This window comes from Hippoglossus stenolepis, chromosome 7 (assembly GCF_022539355.2).
Source record: "Hippoglossus stenolepis isolate QCI-W04-F060 chromosome 7, HSTE1.2, whole genome shotgun sequence".
Lineage (NCBI taxonomy): Eukaryota > Metazoa > Chordata > Actinopteri > Pleuronectiformes > Pleuronectidae > Hippoglossus > Hippoglossus stenolepis.
Genome location: NC_061489.1, coordinates 22243580 through 22271261, shown reverse-complemented (window position 1 = coordinate 22271261; position 27682 = coordinate 22243580). Strand labels below are relative to the sequence as shown.

The 27682-nt window shown below is 39.8% G+C and overlaps 1 protein-coding gene across 2 annotated transcripts in view; it reads left to right on the top strand.

The window, feature by feature from the left end:
• lingo2 (leucine rich repeat and Ig domain containing 2) overlaps window positions 1-27682 on the top strand; it is a 190660-nt gene that overhangs the window by 6863 nt on the left and 156115 nt on the right. For both annotated transcript variants that reach the window (XM_035160529.2, XM_035160530.2), the window contains exon 2: window positions 27231-27303. The gene's annotated coding sequence lies outside the window, so the exon portion shown is untranslated. The remainder of the gene's footprint in view (window positions 1-27230; window positions 27304-27682) is intronic.

Sequence of the window (27682 nt, the reverse complement as noted above, 5' to 3'; positions counted from 1 at the left end):
GACCAAAGTGCAGCTCTGGTGTTTGTTAGTTGCTTATGCTTTAAGGAATTTGTGGGGAGGAGTGCAACGCCTACACACCTTCAAATCCCCCAAAGACTAGAAGACCTGTTTTAGGGAGAATGGAGTGGCTAGTCTCCCCGGATGTTCAGCCTGATGTACAGGGACTTCTCCGGTCGGATCATAGATCAATTGTCCACTTTCTAAATATTAGAGGTTCAAAGAAATGTTGGGAGTACTTTAATATATAGAAATAAGTGCATAAAGTTGCTGTTTTGAACGTGAACTGAGCCCACATTAAAATGCATAGAATAATCACCACCTTGTGCCAACGAGCAAAGAAGAAGCTTACTGTTGCTGTTCCAAAGAAGTGAACAATTATCTGCTTGTGTAAGAAACAGCAGGAGACATTTCAAACTATTTGGGCTTTTATTTAGTGCTTAATACTGTTTTAATGTTTAATGCATTAGTTTAGATAAATTGAAAAGAAAAACTCTTCAGCATGAACCATTAGACGGCAGTGTAAGGTAATGATCAGGCAAATGGACTTGATCAAATTAGATTAACAAGAAGTTTTGATTGGGGGCATTAATGTCAATCATATCTTCTGCCAGTCTTAATGTGGAGATTTCCTATTTTCTTTAGTGTGGTTCTGGAAATTTTGGAATGCTTTATATCATCCTCAGAAATAGCCCTGTTCACATTGACGAGCACAGTTGATATAGAGGGCTATTGGCTGAGATGCCAGACTTTAACAAATTTTATCTTTTATTTGTCCAAGGTTGCTTTTCCATCTTATTCCCCTCTTCAGCATCATGCCAGTCTATTTGCCACTTTTCAATTGAATAAGCAAAAACTTTATTCACCATCTTGTTTGCTGGGGGTGGTGTTGGTTAAAGTAAAAGTTTGAGCTTTTTCACTAAGGTACTGATCCATCGCTGCAGGTGTAGGATTGCCCGGGCTTGTCAAGGTATTGTAACAGCATTGTGCAGTAGCACATAATTACATTTACAGTTATGTATATGCAGCGTGAATCCCAACGCTATTTGAATGTTTGGGAAGCTGGGACTGCAAATGTGGAATATGGTTTAAAGATTACCATGGGAAGAAGCACCTTCTTGTTGCTGTCAAACCGTCAGTAGTTTTGAGTGTAATTGATGAGGACTGCAGACGAGAGACCATTGGTGACATTAAAGCAAGCATATGGAAGGAATGGAGGTTTTTATGGGGAAATTATGGCCATAGCACAATATAAAAATACGGGGTTCTTCTTCTTCTCGGTTGGATGGTGGGTCCTGATGGGCTGTTGTGGGGGTCAGAGTTATTCCTATTTAAGTCACATTCTCTGACTTTGGGCTGTGTCTATGCTCTGTGGATCGAGTGTTTTTTATTATTGTTTTTTACAGTATTTATATAGCACCGAGACCTGATTTATAATTGAATAAGACTTCTGCTTTCAACAATATGGGACCTTTTAATATAGTAAAGGTTGGCTGCTATCCAGTAAGCACAACTCACCCAATTTCATAACAGCCTTGTTGTCCTGAACGCCCATATACTGCAGTCACCCTCTGCTCTATTTCAGGCTGCTGCATAAAATGCCAATAAATTTAGACGAAGGGCGATGATTCACTGTTGCCCTTTTAATTTATTGCGTGCCACTTGCTTTTTTTGCTATAATCTCGGATAGCTGTCAGTTTGGCGAGAGACTCATTAGAACCTTTGTCATGCCTTTGCTTCTGGGCTCTGGGAACATAGTGAATAGATAAGAGCTCCTTCTCTTACTCTCTCGTTATCGCTCCAGCGCTCTCTTCTCCTCTTACCAACCTGCTCAGTGCGTCAGCAGAGGTTTGACCGTCAAGTGGAGGCTCTAGATATTTTTTTTTCTGGGAAGCGATGGAGGTTCTGAAGGCAGCACATAATCATCTGCCTGCTGCGGTCTCGCTCTTTTTTGGTTACAAAGGGATGTTGTTTGATGATTCAACTGCTTGTCTGGAGTGAATGTGGGCTGTTGTGTGTGCGTATGAGACCATGTGTTCGGCTGGTTTATGCAGAACTACTGGGGGAAGTGAGAGAGCAAAAGGTTTGTGCCTATTGGCAGTGTAAAACTCATTAATTGCAGGTATTGTAGGGATGTTATGTTTTCTTAAATCAGTTGTGAAAAATTAATTCCCAGAAATTCATCATTACATTATTTATTGTAATTGTGTGGCTTGTGTCAAGGTGATACAGACTGATTGTGAATATTTTTACAGCTGCATTACTGAATGTATCTGCTAAGTTTAAGTACTTTATGACATTATCAAGGTGTTTTACTTTAATTTTCCCCATTAACATTTGCAGTTTATCATCTTATTACAAGGATTTCAATATAGTCTTAGTTGCTACAAGATTTGCTATTTGAATTTTTCTTTCGAAAGAATTGGGTTTCAACAAGCACCAATGGGTTAAAGCCAAAGAGTGTTTATATGAGTGTTTATTCTCACTTTCATTTTGTCACTACTTCGGTCACTACATGACAATCTTTGTGAAAAGTAACTGACTATTATTGACTTTATTTAGATTGAACCCATGTGTATATATAATCTCATTTAATGTACAAGGGAAATATGGGAAATTACATCACGTGCCTTATAGAATAAAATTGGGGGTGACTGCATGGCAACAACTAGCTACTACTACCCTCTAACATGTGCGACACATGACGGATTGAATGGATGTCCTCAGAAATATTTAACACAGGTAGCGTGAATTCATCTCGCCTGCCACCTTAGACATCTCAGCGACTGTGTGGTCAGGTCTTTTTTAGATGAGTTGGCTACTAAACTTCTAAATTTAAACTCTGACCTTTACTTCCCTGTGTATACAGGAGACACTGCTATTGTCAACATGCGTAAAGCGCTTGATGCCGTCATGCTCTGAGTGAATTATAAATCAACGAGTATGTATTAGTGTTAAATCCTCTGGCACTTGGGGCTTGTAATGTATGAATGAATAGGGAGGGAAACAGGGGCACCTCAGGGGATGTCAGGCTGTCCAACTCTGGCTCTGCTGGTCACAGCCCGGAGCTCATCAGATACAGAGACGGAGGGCTTCTATTGCAGTGATTCTGAAAAAGTGCAGTTCTTTGAGTCTGTCTGTGTGAGTGTGCTTTGATTAGCTTCAGGGAGTTTCAGAAATGGTTGCAGCCTACATATTACACAAACTGAAAGGTATTGCTCCATGATACATACTGTTGAACTGAAAATCCACACAGATTAATATATGTTTATGTAACATTCACTTTCTCTGCTGAAAACTATTAAACCACGTGTTTGTTTGGCAGCAGCTACTATGGTTTGGAGTCAATTAGTGAGAGGGAAAGGCAGTGTTGTACTGAACCATAGGCATACTACTTGATCAAAGAATGGATTTATGTGATGTGCATTGCAAACACAATGCAGAAATGGGTGCTTAGCAACAAAGATGCTGCCCCTGCCAAGAAAATGGAACAAGTTCTGGCTCTGATAGACAAGTTAATCAGAGAGCATGAGGAATGTTTGTAGAAAAGCTCTTTGGTGTAGAAATGACCCTCACATTTTGTATCTTCACAGTTCATGGTCCTCAACAGTTCATGGTCCTTGAGCTGCCTTTTATGTTTGAAACTGTCTGTCTTCAGTACAACAGAGAGGAGGATGTAGGATTTTCAGTAAGTAAGAGGCGATGAATGACAACTTAACGTTCACCTGTGACGTATGAAGAGGAAAACAAGCAGCCTTTTTTTTTAGTTTGCAGAGGAAGCGATGGCGTCTGCTGCAAACCTTTGGAAGCAGAGAACATGTACAATCTGTTCACAGTAGCATTGTTTCAAGTTCAATGTAAACATTTGGAAAGGAAAGTAATTTAAGCCCATATTGTATAATACTCTATTGGTATGTAGCACACTGTATCATGGTAGATGATGTTTTCATCTTATTTAAGGCATATGTGGACCCTAAAGGCATCCCACAACACACACACACACGTATGCACACGCGTATGAATAATTTGAATAATTTAGATTCTCTGAACATGTTAAGATGCATTATGCTTTTAGAAATAATGTATCTTAAGATGCATTATATCTTAAAGCACTCAACAGAAAATAATGGGATTATTGTACATGGCTGCATCAGGAAGCCTGCTTGTATTACTTAAGAGAGGGATAATGTTTAGCTTATTTCAGCTAATTGGCAACTTAATGACCTGCAACACTGAAAACGCTCACACAAGATCACCACATTTAGTGTTTTATCAGTTTAGATGGATGCACGGTAAAAACACGACCACATAAATGTTCATGAGGTGAAATCGGAGGCAGACTGAACAGTTGATCAGCTATTTGCCCTGCAGGAAGAAAAATAAATGACTTTAATAGGAAGGGGTTTACTGTATGATCTACTCATGGAGGTTTGTGAGGTTGCTAAAAGAACTTTCTGTGCCCATACCCATAGGAATGACTGGGCATCTTGTGTACAGTCAGATTGAGGAGTGCATTATCTTGACAATTACTGTTCTATTAAGAGATAAAAGCCTTCTACTCCAATGCTTTGCGGCCACTGTCTTAGGTCCTTAGGGTTGCCCATCTACTCCGCGGCACTGGTTTCCTCTCTTCCGGTGCGACAGCCATCTAATCCCATTACGTTTGTGAGTCACTACTTTCAACTGTGGGGTGAGGAAAAAAAAAAAAAGCATAAATAATGTATTCCTCGGGTGTATCCACCCCCGGATCAATGGAGATACAAAGACCATCTACAAAGACGGTTGGCTCAAGGCCATATTTGATCACTTCCACTGCGCACGATCACTGCTCCTTTTTGTCAGCCCGCTGAGACTCAATTATTTCCAAGTGTTTGTAAGGTACTGCTGAAAGAACTCGAAGTGAATATTTAAATTTGGTGAGTGGAAGAAAATCTTTGATGAGACATGAAAACGGCAGACGGATGGTAATGCTGAACTGTTAAAGAGAGAGGATGACAATGAGCGAGGATAAAGTAAAACAATGTGATGCAGCATCAATTCCTCAATCGGGATCCTGGGAAAATAGCTGTATGCCAGACAGCGGACAGGGAAAAGACAGATTACGGAGCACCTGATCATTTGAAAGGAGCTGATAAAGCAGGTCATGGCATCTAATGGATCAGTAGAAACTAGAATGAAACCAGACTTTCCTGCCTAGCCAGGTCAAATACAGTTTTACTTGAGCTAATCTACTGGAGGATTTGTTGTATTTTGTCCCTATGGGGAAAGATGAGCTAAAACTTTGTCAAAGTTTTTAGGAATGAAGTCATACACATCTAAACAATCTCTGAGGTGTCCAGGCTCCGTAATGAATACACTGCAGACGTTGATGTGTAGCTTTGTGTTCCAACAAATGACAGCAAACTTTTTTTTTACCACAGAAGTGCAGATTTATTTTTCCTGTCATACCCCTCGCTGGGCTTGTTCCTCCCTTACCCAGATGGCTGGGCTCTTAGCCCAAGAGTTTCTCTGTGGAAAAAAAAATCTATTTTTCAGATTTTTTTTTTTCTTTCAATTCCGACAGTGCAAAGTCACTCCTTCAGCTAGAATTGATGGTACATCCGATTGGCACCGTACCACCTCTCTCACTGCGCCACAGATAATGAGTATTTGTGTGAAGGGCAAAGCACAAACTAAAATAAGATCAAAAGGTCTGTTCACTATAGGCATCAAACGGTTAGCAAAAGTCATGCTCCAGTATGGGTAGTGCCATGCCTATTCAGTAACTAAGGAAACATCTTTGATGTGCTGTTCCCGAGCGAGCGTATCTCGGTTTCATCAGCCTGATTTACATTCCAGATTATATTTGAGAGATTAAAATTGTAGCTAATCAGCAAACTGTTGCAGTGTGACTCTGCAATCATTGATCAGTGTTCTTTTGTGCAGTGGCACAGAACAACAACTCCACCTGTTACACAACTTGTTTTCACGCTCAGGTTTTTTTAAGTTTACAGGATCTCCACCTGCTACATGCTGACTGGGCTGTATCTGTTTTTATATCTCACAGGGTTTCATTTGAAAATGATCCATAGGAAGATATAATTGTGGCTTTAAATTATGGTTTCATATCTTCCCTCATACTTTTGTCTGGTCCTCTAGTGAGAACTGGGCTCTCTCTGACAACTTGGTCGGCCTGTGTGATAATTGGCCGTTTGCATTAACTGGTGAGTTTTACCAAGCTACGGCTTACCTGTGGTTGGCCTGGCTTTTTGTCACTCAGAAAACAGTCAGCCAACCAGAAGAGAGGCTCCGAGCCTGTCTGAGCCGAACAGACAGTCCAATTTCAACTAAATTAATCTGTTTCCTGTTCAAACCCTTGGATTATCTCACGGCTTTGGGGTGGTCGCCCGTGGTGTCGCTATGTTCAGGTACAACACATGAGTGGTGGAGCCTGCTGCACCTGCCTCCAGCTCACTTTCGAAGGACGACGAGGAGGACCACTCTCCTCAGTTGCTAGACACCTTCAGGCGGAGAGTTACAGTGCCAATTTGTGTTGAGGCCAGCCAGGAGAGTGTGTGTGGCCACAAAATCCGCAACCATCTGGGACATCCTGGAGGTGGGTGATCAGGCAGCAGGGACAGCAAGAGTGGAAGACTGCATAAACGAAATATGCTCTTCCTGGGCAGCAGCCACAGAGACGAAGCCGTGAAGCAGTTTATCCTTTTTTTTGGAGCTCTGACTCCAGGCTGTGGATTTCATCCCTCAACTGTGAGTAAGCAAGTTTCCAGTCCACACACACACACACACACACACACACACACACACACACACAACCGTAATAATAGCTGGTGGAACTCATAAAATAGCATGATTGATAATACAGGAAACTCAAACAAGCAAGAAACGTAATTTCAACAATTTTCAAAAGACAGAACAGATCCATACAGATGAAAAAGCTAAATAACTTACAAATACATTTTCAAGTGGTGGTTCATGGGGGGGAGGGGACTGAGGGCAGTTACTGTAAAGTTTTGAAAGTCCTATCTGCTCATTTTAAGGCACAGCTTCTGAATGTGTATTGGTTTGGTCCACGGTTTGGGATTTTGAGGCTATCACAATATTTTATAGATCTGATTTATAATCTAGAAATACTTAAACTCTATTTTTACAATATTGTACATTTAATGTTGAGCAGTTAAGAGTTTTACAGCAATATGTCTTTCATTTATGTCGGTCCTTCTTTTCTCAAGCAACATGGCCTTTAGCTATATTCATCTTGACTCTTGCAAAAGTATAACAATAACACAACAGTTGACTAATTGAAATCGTATATAAATACATGTTCTCAAAGGGATTTGTGAATAATTAATATAGTTTGGTTTATCGCCTCATTCACACTTTAAGGTTTAGGAAATATCAGATTTCAGCTTTGGTTTAAAGCTTAATCGAAGCACCTGTCATCTTACTGTGATGTATGACCAAGTTAGTGAGGAAAAATGCTTTTTCTTTTCTGAAGTTGGACAAGGGACTACTTTATGGTATATATTAATTCGTTTTTCCCATCCTCTCAACTTACACCTCACTGTCACCCACTGACAAAACAATCTGTACAATCATTGACAATGTGGCAGACATCGTCAGATGATAAGCAGCAGTTTGGCTTCTATCATCGGGGATTTAATTAGAAAAGTTTGATGTTGACAGGAGCATCTCCTCTTGTCACTGCTGCCTGATTAAGTTGAGTAAACACCTGAGCAATGGATTTAACCTTTCATTTTGTTGAATAGGCCGTTTGTCAAGTGATACCCCCCCCACTGTATACCAGTGGGTCATTGTCTGTTAATCCCTCTAGAATGGAAAACGAGCATTGAGTGTTATTAAGAGGTGATGAATTGATTTGCCATCTGCTTAGTCTAGTCAAATAAAGTACAATTTCCCGTCTACGTCGTGCGTGGGGAAAACTGAGTGCACAAAATGGTTCACTTTGTTTTCATCTTGTTTTTCTTGATGAGCCTCGATGGAAAGCCACTAATCTGATTGTTCCAGTAAACGTCTCTGCAAATCCAATGTGTCACAAGTTAACTTATCTGTTTTGGAGGAAGTTCAAAATAACTTCTGTTTTCACTGAACTCAGGTAACCTTGTGATGGGGGTACTTTCATTAGATTTTAAGTAGGTCACTGCACAGGGACAAGATACAGTACATTATATGGAGGAAGTGCACCTGAGAGACAGCGCTTGTTCTTGGATGTGGAACACGAGCTTAATGTTCTGTCACATCAGTCTTAGGTCAGTGTTATTATCTTAACTTGATTAAGTAGAAACATTATATTGGCTGTTATGGGACTTTGCTATTCGTTGCCATATGAGTAAGATACAATCTTGAGAAACGCTTATATGGCCTAACTATTACAATTTCAATGCGCAGCCCAGACAGTTTTGGTTTTAAAAATTCAGGCAGAATATTTTCTCTGAAGGAATTTTATTGTTCAGTACTCGTTCTTAAGCTGCCTGTTTGGAATGGGCAGTTTGCTTAGTCTGTGGTGGAGCTGGCTGCAGCTCTCCTTATGAAACTATAAAGTGACCTGCAGTAATTAAGGAACGGCTGCTGGACTAAGTCCGCAGAACCCTGAGGCCGCCCCACTGCTGCTGCTCCACAAAGAGCTGTTCACCTCTTTATTCCCAAGTTCAGTGAAGATCGACTCAGTACGCAGAACCAGTTGTCAGCTCTGTGAACGCACTGATGTTGTGATCGACAATGTCACTTGTGTTGATGAGTCCCAGCTGCCACTGCTACAGATTCCTCGTTGCCTGTATATATTCTAATTTTACTACGATTGAACGAAGTGTTGCACCAAATAAGACTTGAACAGTACACATATCAAGTGTGAAGCTGATGAGATGCTCAGTTTCTTGACATACAGACGAGAGATTTCTGGAATAATTAGATTAATGGGAGCCGTTGATGTATGTTTTGAAACTGAGTAAATACTTTATTTTTATCGTTGAGATTTTTATGGCACTGTTTGTGTGTGTGTGTATGGTTCATAAAACATTTCAGTGCCGACACTGTCTGCAATATGCACATTTAGTTTTGAGTGCTCATGTTTCATCTTCTGTTCTGCTGTCATCTGCAATATACTGCATCTTATTCCACTCAACTTCATGACTTAGTCTTATCTTTTCTCTCTGCAATAAGACATTGACTATAAGATTTTGCATTTACTGCATTATTTAAGCAAAACAAACCCTTCCCAAATATCATTCTCCGTATGGATCTGATCCTATAAACCCTCTGACTTCTGCATTTAGTTTGACTTTATCACTGAGGTTTACTTTATGATGCAGTTCTGAGTTTTGAAGTCAGATTTGAATTGTTTAAGAATGGTAGCTAGAGCATTTGAAAATTGTGTCTACCCTCTGTTATTTATTTAGAAAATAAAAAATATATAAACAATGTGGAAGAGCACATACTATTTTCACTGCAATCATATTTTAATAACATGATTTGTAGATTCTAGCAACATTAAATTTACTCGACTCGATAATGTCTCCCTGAAAAGAAGTTTGAAATGTCAGTAAAATAAACAATATACCTGAGTTAAGTTTTGAGAGACTAAAAAAACAGACATGAGTCAGTAGCAGTCCTTTGTCCTACTCCCTCTGCTGCCGGTGTGATTCACTGCCTGCAGGTAGTGCCGGTGGAGAAAAGAAGGGTTTGTTACCGACAGAGGCCAAGTTTGCAAATTTTTGTGATTCCTGGCAAAGCTAATCAGTGAGACTGCAGACAGACAGCTTTTGTTTTAGCTCCTTTTACTTTTTTTTCACTTTTTATTGCACTGACAGTAACGAGGGTAGTTGTCACCTCGAGTTATCTTCACTTCACCTGGTTCCCTGTGTCTACCACAGACTCAGCGCTCTGCTCGGTGTGTGTGTGTGTGTGTGTGTGTGTGTGTGTGTGTGTGTGTGTGTGTGTGTGTGTGTGTGTGTGTGTGTGTGTGTGTGTGTGTGTGTGTGTGTGTGTGTGTGTGTGTGTGTGTGTGTGTGTGTGTAGGCGCGTGGGTGGAGTATGCAACGCAGCCCCGCCTCAGGCAGAGAGCAGAGGGCAAACGAGGCTGCGTACTTAAAACATGACCAATTATACTTAACAAACTAAGAGAATTAGAAATAAAGGCATTTCTCTCCGTGAACTTCTGCAGCTGAGGTAAATAAAGGCCTTGGTCACTATTTGAGATTATAAATTAATAAAGAAGTTGGAGCAGTCGGTCATTTGGCCCACAGCTTGCACTTAGGGACAGCTCTGCATTAGACTGTGGGAGGATCAAGGTACCAAACTACAGATGTCGCTAAGTGAGAATTTCCCCTTATGTACTGATCTTGCGATACCGATGACACTGGACATTTAAAAGAAAGGCGTAGACCTAATATCTTTCTCTTGCTTTGAACGTTGGGTTTCACTGTGGACAGCCTCACTCTCGTGGTGCCGTTGAAGGTTTGTGTGTATTAGAACTGTTACCGCCACCTTCTTCACGCAAAGATTGCAGATTGCCTCATTAAGATTTTCAGGTTCCCTCTCGGCATCGCTTTGAATCCAAATGTTGTCAATTAGGTTAATTTGCATTGACACCAAATCCTCCGTCTTCTCACTCTTTTCTTGTGTGACACAGGCAGCCAAGGCAAACCCACTCCAGCATGGGGAGAGAACATGACAACGGAAAGAACCAAAATGGAGCACAGGGCGTTCTTGCTGTCAGTTCTAGTACGTGGGCTCCGAAGCAGAGGCACTGATTGGATACCCTTGGGTTTCAGGGGCTCACTCCAAAAGATCCTTTGTGGGTTGTATCGGTCTGTCTGTCTGACCCTTTAAAGCTGGAACTTTGATCTCTGGGTCGCTCTGGGAGGTGGTGACATTAAGCGAGCTTTGACCTTTTGATGCAGGATTTTTTTTTGTTGTTTCATTTCGGGAATATGGTGTGCGTTATCTTCAAATAGATTCCACTGTAATTTTAACGAAGTATTAACTGCATAAAATGTGAATAATCCTTTAAAATACGTATAGAGGAATATGACAGTTGCTTTTATTTATTTGTTGGCAAGGAATTTATAAAGTGAATAATGTAGACGGCTATCTTACAGGAAATTAATGATTTTTTACTTTTGGAATGAGCAGTTCAACAACAATAATGTAATAAAGCATCACATTTACTAAACATACACATTTATGGCTGAAATAATAGATATTGCTTATTACGATCAGATTGCACAAGTGATCTCTAACTCGGTGTGTGTGGCGGTATTTGCTGCATGTTCGCTCGTGCTGTGGCCCTACCGCCTGCCACCATATGCTCAGGCTATGGTCCATAACGTTTTTACTGTCCACGTCAGACCTCATAGATCCAGCTGCAGCTGTGACATACGGTGCAGTTCTCTCTCTCTCATGCGAAAAGTTATTTTTCACTCTTAAGTCTGCGAATCTGTTTAGTTTCCTTTGTGCACGTGGATCCCATCACCGCCATACATCAAATTTATCCTCTGGGGAACATGGACAACAATGATGTTAAGTGTTGTCACTCATCTTTGACTCAGCTCAGTCATTGCATATTGTTTCCTCTACCATTGTGCATTATAGACTTAATGCAATTGGCTAAGGAGGATTTTAATCTTTTTTAATAAGCATAGTAGAGGTAGGCAAACATCAGTTCAGCTGCTAATTTCCTTTCATATAGTCAAAGAAAGTCTTTGTACTCTTAAACCTGCAATATTCCTCACATCCAATTAGCCAAACTATTTCCTCCATTGTTTACAGAAATGAGCAGGAAGTAGATAATTAGATTTTTTTTGATTAAAGGGCAGTATGTAAAATGGAGTTGGTCGAGAGTGCCCGTCTTGGCTTCCTGTGACTGGTCATCTGATCCGAGTTCTTGCGGAGAAATGAATTAGCTAATGTAACCATTTCCTTTTCCTGTACAAATGACTTGACATTAAGGAACTGCTGAGTGCCTGTGGAGTCTATCATGATTGGAGAGATATCATAAATAGTACACATTTTATAGGAAAGTATCCGAGGCAGTGTATGTGTCACTAGTAGAAACATTTAAACAATACAATTCAAGTAAAATCTTCTCCCAACATTTGGAAACAGAAGTAAATAAGGCTCCTTTCACCACCTCTGCACATAAATAAATCTGTATTGCATCAGGAAACATGCAAAAGAACACAGTGTTTCCAGGCAAACTGAACAGCATGCAAATAGGCTACTGTCTAAATAATAGCCAGCAGTTTTAATGAAGATGTTCACGGTGCGGTTGAGCTCTAATGAGCGAGGTGAACCGAGGAGCGTTCTGTGAAAACCCGTCCTGATTGGGCTGGTGTGCTGTTCTGCTGAGGTGCTGCTGCTGTTGTTTTTTAAAATGCAGCATATAACTTCAGTATTTGGTTCATGGCGGGGATGAAAAATAGGCTGTCCAAATTTTGTGCAAACCTCGGTCCCTCACTGACACTTGAGTTGTATACAAAGCACAAAACACTACACTACACCAAAAAAGGTGCTGTGGGGAATGACTATGCTTAACAAGAAAATACTCCAACTAAGTATTTGTAAAATTAAAAAGGACGGCGAGAGTAAAACTTTTATAATGTTATCTGCAATGTTTTTCAGGACCAAAGAGAAACTCTTTTGAATCACTTTTCTTTGTTGAGTCACTTCTTTGGCTTGAGCAACCGCAGCAGTTAGAGACGCACAAGTGAGAGCTTCCTTCTGCAGCGGGTGCTGTGGTCTAAATACCTTCTAAGCAGCAGGAATGATAACAGGGAATTACCGCTCACTCCAGGTGAAAGTAGTTTAGCCAGCACACAGGCAGCGATGGAGAGCAGGACTGTTCGCTGACTTATGGATTTTGGACATTTGCCCTTGCTATGTCTTGTTTTTTTTTCTTCTTCCAAGAATTTCAGCTTCAGATCCTTATTCCCAGACTACAATCCTAACCTGTTTGTTCGCTCTGTGGTGAGCGAGCTGGCCTTAAGAACTTCAAATAGTGTTTAATCACTTTCTCTGGTGATTGGATTTCCAAATACTCCCACTCCATGCCCACTTCCTGGAGGCGCAATTCCATCTGAGCCGTATCTGAAGCTCGCTAATTTTATTGGACTTTTTAAAGAAACACACAGGAACATTTAAAAAGAGACACTCAGTGGAAATAACATTTACATTTCCTTCACTCAGTGAATGCAGCTCAGCAATTCAGGCTAATTCCCTAGCACTCTTATGGCTGTTTCTAATCACTTACTTGAAGGTGAAAAAATAATGTACCTGCATTCGTTCACAGCTCAGAGACTCGGGTTTAAAAATCCCTGCCTTTCAGGTTTCAATTACCTTGAAATGCTATTCAAAGGCTTCATGTGAAGCAAATGTCTTTATTTAAGCAATGATGCAGCAGTAACATACATATTACAGTGTTTCCCTTCGCATTTATTTCCGAAACTGCAGTGTTGTGCGTGTCCACAATCGTTACAGCTCTGGACTTTTGCCGTAGAGAAGATCGCTATAGATGAGACTTTTCATTCGTGTTTATTTACCAGGAAGTCTTAACATTTGGAGAACTAATGAAACGCTTCAACAACCAAAATGACTTCCACAATTTCCATTTAACATAAAGAAGAAATAGATATGTAGAAGTAATGAGTCTCTCAGACTGTGATTAGTTTCAGCCAGCAAAATAAGAATTTGTTCCCACATTGTTTTTGTAAAAAATGAATGGAGTAGCCTGCACAGTGCCATCGGTGTGTGAGTGAATAAATAATAGAAATATTATAAATATAAGATTACTGTATAGATGTGTGACTGTGATGGGTTGTTGAGGCTAAAGAACCACAGTAACAATGCAGCCACTTTACAATTTAGTGTTGGCATTTAGAAAAAGTCCCTGTTTGATTTGATTCTGGAGCTTATATATGTTTTTTCTATTACCTTGTGATTCGGCTGCGGCTGCACACCATGGTGACATCTCTGTGCAGGCTTGTATATGTTTGTGGGTCTGTGATAGGGTCCTCGTCATTTCATACTCTTCATACTAGCCGCAGCCAGCTGCAGGCAGTGTAGTACGTGGTTGGAGTGGTTACAGTCTGCCTTAAATAACCATGACACTATGTGAAAATTCTGCAGCAGCACGATGCAGTTAGGGGAAACACTGCATTTTTGGATTTTCAAATGTTGACACAAAAAAGGATTTCATCATGAAACTACATGGGTCAGTTAAGCTCAGTGTAATTGTGGGTTTTGGCTTCCTTCTACTGTGGATCACACAGTATTCTAATGGTATATTTTGAACAAATCCTTTATATATGCTTTGGGACTGAAAATTAAAATTAACTGTGGAATAGTTTCAGCCAAGTACAATATGTGGAAGGAACATAATTCACTACAACACCAGATTTAACAAGATATAAGATGATATACAGGTATAGCTGTATTCTACTTTTTTAATGTAGTCATGCATCATATCTTGACTTGTATAATTAGCCACATGTACAATGTCTTCATCAGAGAAGCAGGGAGAAGACAGTAATGTGTCACCAGGTAAATGCTGCCCCACACATGCCCACTTGGACACACTGGCCTGTTCTGAGGTAACTAATTAAAGATCTGTGCGTAGGCGCTAGTTTGCCAGCAGAGCCACATTGACTGAGTCAAATTATAATTACATGCAGAGCATTTTTTGTCTGGCTCTCCTCATTCCATGATTTATTGCTGTACCACAGCTGTCAGAACTCAGGCTTCACTGATTGGGTCATGAATGGGAATATTATTGAAATGCAAGTGGAACGGCACTGAGCATCCTGAATGGTTGAACCAAGGCTCCCAGTGGTAAGCTGTAACCAGTGTTGAGACGGGCAGCTGTTTCTCATGGAAAACATGGTGTTAATGAGCGGGATAGATTGCAGATGAGAATCACTGCACTGTGACACGCTATCTCTTCACCTGAGACTGCCGTGCATCATCTCCAGATTTGATTGCTCAATTTAAATCCGTTCTCATAGAGTAAGCCAGGAATGCATTGTAATGCAATGCTTAAAGGGACTTGTCCTCTTGGATCAACATATGATCATTGATGGATATTGCTCACAGCTGCACAGTCGCAGTGTCACGCACAGGGGTGCCTCTTGTTTTACTTGGGTAAATCAGGAGGCTTCTCTAAAGCTGAGTACAAATTCAGGTTGCACACGGCCGTGCATACAAAGAGTATACATCCCAGTAGCCTGCTATTCTCCTCAGAGCAAACCAGCTTGTTCCTTTTTTGTGTTGCACAAAGACAATTGCTCGCTGGTCAAATGCAAACAGTATGTTATACTCCTCATTGTATAACACAATATTTAATCAACCCATTCAAAGTTACTAAACAAAAGCAGGAGGTTTATGCCAAGTCAGATTCCCATGTGTTTAAATGCTTTGTTTTCTAGTTTGATGGCAGAAAAACAAGTTGCAGTTCCAGACGCATGGTTCAAATGATTTTTTGTTGTTTTTGGCCTGAACATTCTATAAATAAATCAGTTTGCCATTTTCAAAGCCTGGTGAACTTGTAGATTGGTAGTATAATCTTTACATCAATTATTATTATGAGCTATATTGGCTAGGCAGCGTTCTTCAAATGATTCCTCATTATCCTTTTTTCTACAACAGTTATATTATTAATTTGAGTTTACTGATATTTTCAACGACATATTAATTAACATTTACATGGTTTCCTATCCAGATATATGCAGCTTGTATGTCTCTGTGAGGGAGACGGTGAGTTGTCTTTGAGACTGACAGCTTTTGCAGGTCACAGTGGCCCTTGAGCACAGAAAGGCCTGTTTCCAGGAGGAAGAAAACAACTGATGCATGTGGAATACCTAATATCTTTGTGTCAAGATGGATCTTTCAAATGTTGTTTATTTCACAAATACTTATAACTGTGATTCCTTGTGTCTTCCTGTCGAATGAAATATTTTTGCTGTAATGTTAATGTGCATTACTCATTTGAAGTTGGACTGTTTTCCCTATGGCGAGTGATAGTCCCGAATCTGCGACCAGCATTTGCATGTTTAATTGCCAAATAATGTTAAAAAAAGAGCAGCTCTCTCTTTTCCTCTTGTTGAAAAAAAAAATATATATATTCAGCAGCAGAGTAACACCGCTGTTGGGGGCATGTAGAGGTAACACTGCACAGAATAAGGATGATTAAGCAGTGAGCAACTGCATAACACATCAAAGGTGACTCACAATTTCACATTGATCTAAAAAGAACTCGGTGACACACTGCAAGTTCAAAAAGCACCAAATCTCTGGCTAATGGCTGAATCCTGCTGGAGATCGTTAAAAGCTCTCGCACATTTTTACCGTATATACTCTTCAATCACAAAGCACAACACTGTCGACGAGGTGCGATAACAAACATGGCATAACGAAACCTCATCAACCACACTGCTCTTGCATGTGTGTGTGTGTGCATACAAGAGGGCGAGAATAAGACAGCAATCTCCATTAATGGTTTATGATAACATTTCAAATCTAACCTTATAATATATATACTCTAAAATGACCGTAATATATTTTTGTAGCAGTTCTGCCATCATCTTGCTTCTGCTGTAGTGCTAAGGCTCATTTATGCTCGACATTTAAAAATGCCTACGGACACAGACAGAGCTGTCTGTCTGATCTTTTAATCTGTATTTGCGCACGTCTTATAAAAGCTCACGGATACGGACGAAACCAACAAAACGGAGCAATACCCTCGGATATCGCTGGGTGGGGTCAGTGTAACTAACAGTTCATGCGAGATGAAAATATAGATGAGGAAGAAAGTTCAACAATGGCGGAACTTTGCTAGTTAATAAGAAACTATAGGCATACATACCCGACTCTGTGCTGCCCTCTTGTGGATGTATTGCTTGACAACAATTACAATGAAAAGGACGCAAGGAAGTATTATGAAGTGACGGTTTGAAACTTGTATATGTTATTTATTTCATAAAGGCAGCATAAATGAGCCTTAAGCAACACTAACTTAAATTGTCAGGGCTGCAGTATTGCAAGCAGGTTCTGTTTTCCATATTCAGCCTGCGTATTAACATCTTAGGAATCGTTTCTCTGTTCCTGGGTTTTACACTAATGCCTGAATGTAGCGACCATTTAAAAAAGGTTCCTGGCGTCCATTCAGTCATACAAACAAGCTAATACATGTCAAGAGTACAGAAAACACAGAGCTTGTCTAATTAGCTGTGCAACAGAGCAGCAGCTCAATAAATGCCTTCTGTTAAACTGGACAGCAGTTACAGCCAGAAACCTAATGGTTCGCTGAGAATAAGCGATTATTGGACCTTGAGTCTTTTGCTGTTGGGACTCGTTGAGTCTCTATTGCAGAGGCTTCTTAGAAACAAACAGCAAATGGCAAAGCATGTGAGTTACGATTAGTGACCACATTGAAGATCCACTCCAGCCTCCAAAGGTTTAATTTTGCAAGATAACTGTACCTGGATCTCTGTATGGAATGAGTTAAAAAAATAATTATAGTCTAACACAATCTCTTTGTTCACTCGTAGCTATCTGGGCATTTTAAAAAGCTTTGGAAAGTAAAAGGAAATTTGCATGTTGGATAAAATCTCATCTTTTCCCTTATTTTCTTAATGGTGGCTCTTGAGATGTTCCTGAAAGCTCCCACTCTCCCCCTCATCCTCTCTGATGTCTTCATCTCTTGCTTAATCTTAATAAGACTAAAAGACACTGAAAACATATTAGGGAGATTCAGTGGTTTTCAAATGGCTCTTTAGTCATCAGGCTCCAGCGGCCTCTGCTTTGTATGCAGCGGCATGTGTTTCCATCCTGTATGTGGAACCCATGAGGTGATTTTTATGGTAATTGGTTTTATGGTTAACCAAGCCTTGCAGTAGAGTTGGAAGGGGTTTTCTGGTTCCTCGGGTTTACACCAGGCATGGGGAGTGTGACATCCTGCTTTTTATCTCTGCTCCTAACCTTGGTGGAAGGGCTACTCTCTCCTTAAATTTTACAACAAAGTCATACAGCACCTGGAGTATAACAATAGTGGGGAGTGAGCACTGGCTGTGGGGTGTCATTGTACCCTTGTTGCAATAGATTGGGACTGGGCTTGGTTGACAGCTTGACAGCTACTTTGGCACTGGAGAAAATAGTCAACTTTGGATTTGTTTTTCAAACCACTCCTCGAAATTATGTAATTTAATGTAAAATGTAATTTAATAACATAAGTGTCAATGGAACTCTAATAAATGTCAGCATTTCAATTAGTGATTCTATAAATAAAGACGTTCACATAGATTCAAATGTTTCTTACAAACTAATGTGCATCAGACTGCTTGTGCATGACGGAACTTCTAACTTTCTCCAGGATGAGATGCACATGTTAGTGTATGAGTCTTTCATAGCACGAAAAAGTGTTAATTATCCTGGGTGAGTGGGCCGGATGTTGTTCAGTACTGTAGGTGGCGTGGCAGAGGTGACAGAAGGCTTCCTGTTTCTGACAAGGTCTTTCCATAATCTCTTGGCAGTTATCGGGTTGCTTGGCTGTTGGTATAGAACAGCTCCAGGCTACTTCTCTGTACCCCTGCAGTTTTGCGTTCCATAAATAACAAGGGGCAGACGGAGCCACAGACAATGAGCATGCGAGGACAATGTGGCAAGGAGGCTGAGAGCCTGAAGAAGAAACAGACAGTAGGTTGTCCCGAAGACAAAAAAGAGCCAAACGGTGATTTGTTGTTCAAAACAGAGGCAGATTGGGGATGAATAGTAGCATGACAATGGGAGAACAAAAAGGGAAAACACTGCAGTTGAGAGATAAGACTCGCTGTGTGAAGGTATGGGGAAAAAATGACAAGATGCTCTTTTTCACTCTGAAAAAGGGTTTAAGCAAATGTACTTGCATCATTCTTGCCTATGTATGTGGCAACTGTGCAGGGAAAGGTAGCAACATCTCGAAGCAGTAAACAGTACACCTTTTTAAATTATATAAAACACCCGTGAGCAAATCCAAGAATGAAAACATGGTCCAGAATAGTCGAGTAAATGTATAAATCTATACTATCTCCCATTTTTTTATTTCTCAATTAGCCACTTTAGTGTGGGCTCCTCAGTTAGAATTATCACATGTAAATGGAGCAATGTCCCACCAGGGTAGAGTATCTTTAACGAGGTTGCACTCAGTGCTGTAGAGAGTTGACGTGTGCTAATGTTTAGCATCTTATGTATTCTCTTCACGTTTAAATTATACATGACTATGTAGTTAAATAAAACCAGAAACAAACTTGAATGTAGCAGCCAGGTAAAAGGAAAATAGATTTGTATAAATGAGCAATAAGAGAACTAACTATAGTTCATACTATATATGTGTGCCTGAAAAGTGACTTCTGTCCCTGCGACAATTTTTCTGCGTTTAGTATTTTAGCTTTAATTTTTTATTATAATTTAATTTGTTTACATTGATCATGTCCATGGAGCTTTCATCAGCTTCTTTACATACTAGTTTCTTCACATCTACTTCTTCTTCTTTATATCAAGCAGTAATACTACAGTATTTTCATTAACGAGAGAGTGGTCACTCTGAGCTATAAGAGGAAATGGCACCATAGGGATTTAATGGGGGGAAAGGGAAGTTGCAGAGTTTGCATGGTGGAATGGGCCCTTTTGGCTGACATGTTTTATTCATTCAAATATGTACATAGGGAGCATTAAGAGCATGCATGCGTGCATAGCACTGCTACCTCTGCACAGCACCACAAGGACATTGCTAGTTTTCTTTGGGTCAGTGAGCAAACTTGGGTTGGGCATGATAGCTACAGCAGGTACATTGTGCACACATAGCTGTGCTTGTAAAATGACATTCAACCACGGTACAAGACCAATAAAGCACAGAACAAGAATCCATTATTTCTATTTTGGGAAACCCAACTTCTCCTTCATAATATAGAGTTGTGTAGTTGGCACTTCTCCTTAATAGATAGGGTTTTATAGCAAATTGTATACACTGGATTATGTTGTACAAAGGTTGATGTCAAACCAGATCTCCTTCCCTGTATTCTATGTTTCAGCAGTTTTGTTTTAGATCGGTTCTTGGAGGAAGTGACATTTAAAAAGTCGTCTGTAATGTTGGGAAGGAATGTCACTGCAGACAAGGTAAAGAATGATAATGTTTTTGTATAACCCTTCAGATTCAGTTCCAGTGCTTCAGAGAAGAAAAATATAAAAGAACACTAACAAAAATAAAGACATGGAACAAGGTAGAAACAACAGACATAATACAAAGGATCAGATAAAAATATAGAAAAAAACAAGTAAAATAGATAAGATTGATAAGATAAAGCAACTGTAGAAATGCATTTCTGCAGAATTAACCATTGAAGTGATTTTAAAAGATGGATTTTTCAGGATAACTGGTTAGGTACAATATTCATGTTAAATTAACTATAACCCTAGATACATCAATTATAATGTTTGATGCTAAAAGAAAGATTAAAAAGGTGTGGTCTTTCATTCTTAAATTAAATTAAGCATTACAGACTCAAAGAAACGAATAAAAAAAACCCCCACAAGATGTATTTCCTTATTAAGACATTGAGGAGCATCCATTCAGGCAGCAGCAGCCCAGTTATATAAAAAGACCCAAAACATTGTTACTTGCATCAAATTAAATAAACAAAATGCTGTGATTTTGTCCAACTTATCCAAATAAATGTAATAAGAAGGTTCTGGCCAAATCATGGATGTGTTTATTATTCGTGCCTGCCCTCATGTCCCCTCCTTTGTTTCTACAATGATCCGACACAAAGGTGTAATTTTATCCTGAAACGTGTTGATCATTATTTATTTTTAGATAAATACAGAGCAATTTTCCTGACAGATCTAAAAGCCATCTCACACAGAACAGGGCAGAGTCAGAAACCTCCATGAGAAATGGAGTGAACAGAGCCAGGGCTTGTCACCGCTGTTCACTGGGGATGTAAGACACCTTCTCAAACAAGAGGAAAGTATTAGTTTATATTTGGGGCAAATATGAAATCCTTCCTCTCCAAAGTGGTGCACAATTATCAGCATATATTTTCTATTTATTTGGCTTTGGTGCTGCACGGAAAATGGTTTGGCTCCGCACTTAATGGAGGGGAAACAGCTTGCATGGTATGAAAAGTGATTTTTGTAAGAGTATAAAACATATGTAATGGTGGTTAATGACCAGAATCTACCATGTTTACTTCTCTCATTTAGCTTCATTCTCTTCCCTAGTTAGTATGGACCGTCTCGCTCAGTAGGCCTCTCTTGTTCCGTAAGAGTCTGCACAAAAGGCAAGGTCACTATGAGGTTAGCAAAGTCCACTACTTATCTGCAGTGAGGGATAGGGCCTCGTTATCATCAGCAGTAGCCATAGCAACCAAGGTTGGCCTAGGGATCTGTTTAGATAACAACTGAAGGAACTTCCAAACATGCTTAGAAATATGCACGGTGACTCTGTGGGAGACAAAGAGAGAGCGAGGAGTCAAGGGAAGTCGTAGCGAGGATTAGGTAAGACAGGAGACAGGATAACTCTCCTATAGAACAGTTTCACATACTATTAAAACGTATAGAACCACCTCATGTAAGTTTGTCACGTATGACTTTATGGGTATATAAACTGTGTTCTTTCAAGGACTTTCTCCGGGGGTTTTTTTCCTCTGTATTACGTCTGTTAACGTGTGAATTACTCATCACCTTTCTCCTTGATGCATCAAGCAATACATTATCCTTTCAGGGCATCATTCATCCCCTGAACACCTCGTTCTTCCTGCTCACAAAATGTACACCAGAGTGGAAATAGTATTTGGTACAGGACAGAATAGTTATATAAGGTAATCCCTACATTTCCTGTGCTGCATTACTTTATTCTGCATTAGATGACAGACATTACTTTTTGGATATTTGAGTAAATTTCAGTCAGGTTAGTATTCTAGAAGACAGTATTGGGGTAAGAAATGTATAAATTGATGGACAAGGTAATCTCATTACTCCTGGTCTTTCTCAGAGTGAACAAGATATAGAGAAACGGACTCTACACTGATAACAGACTTTTAAAAATGTTTTTAATGTGACAATCTCTTTCCCCATTATTGTAAAAGTTAGGTGTCAATTATACGTTTGATACATAACTGTCTGAATCAATTAAAACTCAAGTGCTGTTTATGGCTGTCTTAGATTTCCACTATATTTGATGGGTTGACACTTTCCCATTGTTATTTCCATAAGGGACAGATGTGGTTGATGCATCCAATGCACATCTGGGACTTTGCAGTTTTCATTTGAGATACAGTCCGACAAATCTCATTACAATTAATTGATGTTCACTACAGAAAATGGGAAATCTATGTGGTGCTTTTTGTCACAGCGCGTGATGATTCCGATTAGACTTTATGCTCTGATAGTTATGCAGATTTGTGTTAATGCAATGATGGTATTTGCCATTTCAATACAGCCCCTTCGCAGACATTAACTTGGCTAATGTGTTGGCTGAATGATCATCCTCCGCAATACATCCGATTCATAGACTGTAGGAAGTACATTTCAAATGCAAACATTACAGTATTCCCCAGTTCTCGTCTTAGTTGGTAGCGCATCAGAGTGTTAAAACAAATCATGTATATAACCACTAAAGTAGAAGCCAAACACCCATTCTACGGCCGATGGTTGTAAATCGTGGCAGCACTATTTCTCCCATATTTCCTTGTGATAAAGGGAAACAGAATTAACCCTTTTAACATTTTAAATTTGTTCTTCTTCCATTACTGCCAAAATAATTCACTGGGAGACATTATTGGTCCATATTTTACCCACCAACCCATTTCCTCTCCTTAGCCTTAAATTTTATACGAGCTTTTTTTTATTATGACACCTTACTGTTGTACCATTTAAGGTGATTCACTGGAGAATTGGGGTGGTCTAAAACTTTTGACCGACAGTGTGCTTTACTAGATACAACAATGTTCCATCCGCTGTGTGAAAATCTCTCCCGCACTGTCTCTGATGTGGCATTTAAAAAGCTTCACTGTGTTTTAAAGCTGCTGTACTGTGGCCTACATTCTGATTCTTGAGATTTAAAGCCTCCCAAATTAAAGCTGCTGAGGTCCCACTGGGAAATGTGACACTGTTTACAAGGCTGCTCCAGATATTTTATTGTCAGTCAACTATTGCCTCAATCAGGGTTGTCTTCCCATTCACATAAAGGGAAGATATCTTTTTTTTATCAGTGTAAGATCCTTTGGAAATGATGTGGTCAACTGCAATTTGTATGATTTGGGGCAGTTGAGTACAATATTCTGAACATGAACATTTTAAACCTCTTATAATGCAGTTGTTTTTTAAGGTATTTTAGCTTGTTGCATTTAAAGAGATCTGGAAATACCTAAATCTTAATGTAAAATATGAATGGTTTCACAAATCCGACATGTTTTGCAGTGGATGGCCTTAAATCACATTGTAGTTCTCCTGTTTCTTTTTAAAAAGAGTTGTTCCTTTCTGCAAGTAATTCAATTATTTAGGAAGAATAATACAAAACATGGCTTCCATTTAGGAGAGTTTTGTGACTTGAGGTGAAAACTTTAATGTTCTATTTTCACATTTTCATAATTGAAGTCTCAGTAGTTCTCTTTGAAATTAGTCTTAACTTTACATCCATTTCTTCATTGTCTCAGTAAAGTGAGGCAGAGAGAAAAAAACGGACCTTTGATGTCTCTGCCCGCGAGGCTCCGGCGATGTAATGAAACTGCATTGCATTGTCTCAGCGCCGAATGTTTGGCATGACGGAAAACAATACTAATTCTAACCGAGGCCCGCCTGCTTCCGCCGGTTTCAAAGCTGCCGGTGCTTTCTGTGTCCCGAGAGAGTTGCAGGCACTCCCTAACAGAGCCAAACTGCATTCATGCCCATCAATTATTTAGCGCCTGTTGCCTTCAGGGAACTTAGAGAAATTATGATGATGAATGCAAGCGAGAGACAAGAAATAAGTATTTATAAATCTTTATTTTTCACACTAGTTTTGGTATTTTCTCGATCAGGAGTTGAAGGCAAAGGTTGATTGAAATGAGGTGATGAAATCCCTATCCATATCCACACCCCCCCCCCAAAAAAAATGAATGCACTATCACAAAAAGCACTTTGGTAGTTAGGGGAAGCCTTTGAAGGGATTACAAAAGGCACTCTGTTTATCGTGGGTAAATACCCATGTGGTGTTGAAATGTTTCCCCTATTCTCCCCGTCTGCTCTCTGTCCTCTGATGATGAATAAACATGAATGTTTTAAGACTGATAACTAGTTCAACATACAGCCAAACAAGAACATTGTTTTTGTCTCGTTTAAAAGTTTACAAGGGGACTAAAGGATGTGTATTCAATAGACTTAAAGGTTATTTAGTGTTTTGAACATAATCCATATAGAGGACTGTTAAGTGTCCTCCTTGTGGGTTATGACGGCAACGTGCATTATGTGAATCTAGCGACGGTTTACGACATAATAAAGTAGACTATCTGAAACGGCATCTCTGAATAGAAACATGAGGGTTGTGAGTGTGCATCATATCGCACCACATCGTTTTCCTGCTAAAGGGTGTGATGTGTAAGCTTCAGACTTCAGAGCCGTCCTTCTCAACACATCGTTTTACTGATGTCAAAATCTTTGTCATGGAGTGAGAATTAATGTAATTGTGTGATTGAGCAAGATGCACAGTTTTGTTGAACATATACTAAACAATACGTTAGGGCAATACATGTTTAATATTGTGTGTGTTTTCCCCTGGATGCATTGGATCCTAACTACTCAGTTTAGTCCTTGAGGTGTGCAATAATCTACAATATACAACAAACATGGATGCATTTATGTATTTATGCATTTAGTGATATGCCTCAGTTGACACAGAAGCCTAGATTCTTTTTTTAAACTCACTTGATCACATGGCTCAGTACAAAAACAGTGCAATGTAATATATCAACACCCAAAGAGGTATTTGGGGACTGAACTGTTCATTGCTATGTTGCAATACATTGTAAAATACAGCTACTATTTTTTTTGTGCATGGCATTTGAACCGAATGATGGCTAGAAATTGTTGTTGCACTGTTCCCACTGTCATTTAACTATTATCCAAAATAGTACAACAAACATAAGCTGCGTTGAGTTGAGCATTAATAGCCGCATATTAACACATTAAGTCAAGAATATTTGAGATCAAATGAGTGAACAGATCCAAATCTGCATCATAGCAGCATTCCAGGTACCATATCCAGGTACTCGCAGAGAGGACAGACAGAAAAAAACGGTGAAGATCTCGAAATGACTAGAGACCAAAGTGATGACACAAACGAGAAAACGTGTTTGTGTGCGTAGGCGTACAGGCAGATAGTAGCGTGTGAGCCCAGTGGTTATTTAGCAGTTCTCAGCAGGTTGTCTTCAGAGAAGAGCTAATATAGGCTGTGTGTTGCTACGTGTGTGTGGGTGTGTGTGTGTGTGTACCTGTTTGTGTTTCTGTGTGTAGGTGTCTGTGTTTGGCAGTGTTTCATTTCATAGAGTTCTTCTGACCTTGGCATACTCAAGATTTGATCCCAGTGGTGTCTTGTCCCTCTCTTCTCCTCTTTCTCCTCGTCCTCTCACCCCACTCCTCCCAGGACAGTGCTATTCTTCTCCCTTTGTGAGAAACCCCCCCCCCCCAGAATGATCCCGTAGATCCAGAGAAAGCTGCAGACATCTGTATCCTTCACCTGACTAATTCAACACAAGGCTGTGATTAAAACAGACAGAATAGCAGTTAGCCTTGTAGAGTGTGAAGACTACAGCCTAGATTCAATCATTAGGACGGCTCCATGTTAAAATGTAATCAGAATGGAGGCGAAGTGGTGACTGGCAGGAAGAGGGTTTTTTCTGCATTTTTCCCTTCACTTCAAACTGAATCTAGTCAAATACAAAATGCACGTTAAAGTGAAAAATATAATTTGAATGTAAAGTGTTGAGCAACGAGCACACAAACAACGTGCATCGTTGTTAGATTTACAAAACAGTTCTTCCCTAACAACACTTTTATTCATTCCGCCGTGAACACGAATTGTTTTGTCATGGAAACTGACAGAGGGAGGTTTTTAATGCTGCTATACGGAGGCATGTTTCCTGTGTACGAAGTGCTTCAGGTTGACAGCTGCAGAAGCCACCCAGTGCTGCTGCAAGTCTACCCAGTGGGAACAACTGGCAAAGCAATTCAACTTAAATGACAAACAAGTGTTTTGTGTTGTTTGTGGAACGCCCGGCAGTCTATGGACACGTGTAGACGCAACGTGTACAAAATATGAATTAGACTCGCTTCTTTCATGGATGGAATTGATGATGTAATTCCTGTCAGAAGTGGGACGTATGGATTTTGCATTTTAATCGAGGTATATGTATTTTTATGATAATTTCTCTCCAGTGAATAGAGTGAATTAAAATGCTTGACAAATCAAGATATTTTATCACGTTGATGTCAAAAAATAATTTGCATGGAATAGCAGACCTCCTCATTAATTTCCCACATTGTCTCCAGTGTTCTAATTCAACCAGAGATATCAAAATTATTACAACTTTTTAATAACGTGAGCCTAAGGCTGAAATCATGGCCAACTCTTTATTGTCTCGTGGAATGAATCATCATATCACCGCACCCTGGCTTCAGTGGAAGGACATTATCATTTAATAATATCATGTATAAAAGCTGCACCAATCACAAATCATGTGGGTGATCAGGCTGATGGGTGCACAAATGATTTTCAAAGCCGGGGGGTGTGTATTGTGCTACTCGGTATTAACAGTAGATCTACAGTGTCTCTGAAATCTTTAACCCAGCATGTATTGAATGATATGTTAATGTTTTTTTATAGCTCTTTACTGAACCTTGAGGGATAATTTAGCACTTGAAAAGAAATTGAGGAGTAATGAAATCAAATTTAAAAAATTGTTATACAGTCATACTGTTTTCTACTTCTTAATATACAAGGAGGAATGGATGGAAGCCATTGAAAAGGTCCAGGATTTACATTTATGTTTTAGGCATCCAGCTGATGATCCTATTCAATGTGACCGAGTAGATGAGTGGATGATGCAAGCGTCCTGCATGCTGACATCCCAAATGTTTCTGATGCGTCTGTCTTGTGGAATAACACAAGTCATGCCTATTGTGTGTCCTTACCGGAGTCTTTTTATTTCATGTTCCAGGCTGAATCTGTGTAGGCACCTATCCGCTCTTCTGGCAGAAAGCAGACATGCTCTTCGCCTCTGTTCCAGTATGGTAAGTTAATCTTTTGTGTCTCTATTAGCATGAATAAATGTGTTCCTCAGGGAACAAACAGCCGGCCTTCATGCATGACTTGTTATAGATTTTGTTTACCACGTGTTAGCTTTGAATATTCTTAGAGCTATGAATAGACATGGGTCAAGGAGTACCAAACACAACCTGCGTGAAAGAGAGACTATTCTGAAAGTAACAATTTCATTCATTTAGAGGACTTGATATGGAAAGTAAGCCGATAACAGGACTCCTTCCTCGTTGGCTTCATCTAGTTATATTTTGACAGGAAGAAAGCAAACGTGGACACAGCTCAAACTGTGGCATGAATTGAACAAGCCCCCCGGAATCCATGCGCTGTGTGAGATTCCCTCTCGGAGAT